Source organism: Cavia porcellus, unplaced genomic scaffold (genome assembly GCF_034190915.1).
Source record: "Cavia porcellus strain 051 isolate PalLab524CR breed Dunkin Hartley unplaced genomic scaffold, mCavPor4.1 scaffold_26, whole genome shotgun sequence".
In the NCBI taxonomy this organism is placed as follows: Eukaryota; Metazoa; Chordata; class Mammalia; order Rodentia; family Caviidae; genus Cavia; species Cavia porcellus.
In genome coordinates, this window is record NW_026947509.1 from 33,257,693 (window position 1) to 33,259,799 (window position 2,107).

Genomic DNA, 2,107 nt, shown 5'->3' on the forward strand with positions numbered 1-2,107 from the left:
AAGGTAGGTACATGTACATAACACACCTTGACTTTTTTGTTTGTTTGAGACAGGGTCTCACTATGTAGTCCAGGCTGGCATCAAACTCACGGTGCTCCTTCTGCCTCAGCTTCCCAACTGTTGGGATTACAGGCCAGTGCCACCACACCTGGCTTGATACTTTTTAGATTGGTCCCGAACTCACCATATAGCCCAGGCTGCCCTCGAACTCATGGTGATTATCCTGCCTCAGCCTCCTGAGCACTGCGATTTCAGGCTTGTGCCACCACTCCTGGCTACGTTGTTATCTTAGTTCCAGAAATGAACCCTTATGCCTGCCAGCACCAGCCTCGAGTCAGCACACAGGCCCGCTCTTGCTTCGTCTGCGTGGGATCCCTGCAAGCTTTCTGAGAGGACCCTTCAGGTCTCCATTCCAGGTCCCACCCTGAAAACCAGCCTGGAGCCCCATAGACAACCCCGATGCTGGGGCTTGATGTGTGTGGAACCCACACCCTGTCCAGCCCTCTGCCACTGATTGGGCCTCAGAACCCCAATCCCCAGTGCACCCCCCACACAGCCCTCTTCTCCTCATGTTGCTGCTTAGTGAGTGGGCCAGTAGTGTAGAACCCCCAGACTGCTAACTGCTCCCCAAGAGCCCAGGCTGTGTGTGTCAGAGTCTGTGGCTTTGGCAGCAGACCTGGGCCGGGGCCACCGTAAGCCAGGAAGGGAACACCTGAGAGCACCCCACACCGCCTCTGTCTTCCTCCCGAAACACAGCACCCTCATCCCATACACCCCCTCCCCATCTCAGTGAGACCCTCAGCCAGGAAGTCCAGGAAGCTCCACAGCTTGCCCCCAAGCGCTTACTCAGTTAGCTAAAGCCGAGCCAGTCAAATTCTCCTTCCCAGCAACTGTGAGCCCCTGGGTGGGAGTGGGGTGGGGGTAGGGGTGGACTGAGCTGCTGGCCCTGCCCCTGAGGCTTTTGCTGCCCACCCAGCAAACCCTATCTCCCCACCTCCTTTTCTTTAAAACGGAGTCTCACTGAATTACCAAGTCTGGCCTCAAATTTAAGATCCCCCTGCCTCAGCCTCTCAGAGTGCTGGGATTGCTGGGATTATAGCTGTGCACACCTCACCTGGCTGCCCTCAGTTCCGATCTCCACCACTCCAGGTCCTCCAGGGATACACTGACTGACTCTGATTTTGCTGCTTGCATCTAACAGAAACCAACAACAACGCAGACATCAAGCAGGGACTTGGAACTCAAAGTTGAATCACAGTAAAGGACTTTTTAAGGCTTGTTTACACTATGTGGTATTCTCGAAGTTCAGAATTTGGGGCCTCCATGCTGGCGGATTTTTTCTTCTCGAAACTGTGTTTTTGGAGGCCCTGTCACTGGCAGATGCCCCAGCTGTGCTGCACGCAGCTATCTCGAGGGTTCTCACTTTTGTTCTTATGGTCCAGAAGACACTGCCAAAATGCCCTGCACCTTTTAAGGCTTGGCTATTACAGTATTTTATTGTTAAATTACATAACTGCAAGAGACTTGACATAGTGTTTAAACTATAAAAATAGGCCTTTTACAGTGTTTTTCTGACCACATCTGAAACTCATGTTTTTTTACAATCTACAGGTGCTCTAGGAATGCAACCCCATGGATTTCAGGGCTCTACTCTTTTGAGGGAGGGTTGTTCGGGGTTTTTTGAGGCAAGGTTTCACTGTGTGTCCTGGGCAGGCCAGGAACTCATGTCAGCCCTCCTGCATTAACCTCTCAGGAGTGCAGGGATCACAGGGGTACGACACCACGCCCAGCTGTACTTGTTCTCTGCTTAGTATAGCTCAGGAGCTCCTTAGGGACGACAGAGCTCAGATTGGTTGGGAAATTAAGACCCCCATGTGTTTCCCGAGAAACAACTTAGACCAGGACTCTGGAAAGGCCCAGAACACCCGGGGCTCCACTAGGAAGCACCTGGACTTCCCGATCCCGCCTGGGCCATGCTGGGTGCTTGGAAGGCTGGCCTTCCTCCCAGTGCTTCTCCTCACTCCTCCATGCTCCAGGGACCCTAGGGTGGTACCTTCTGTGTCCAGAATATCGGCTCAGCAAACCGGGCCAATCAGCCAGACTCATG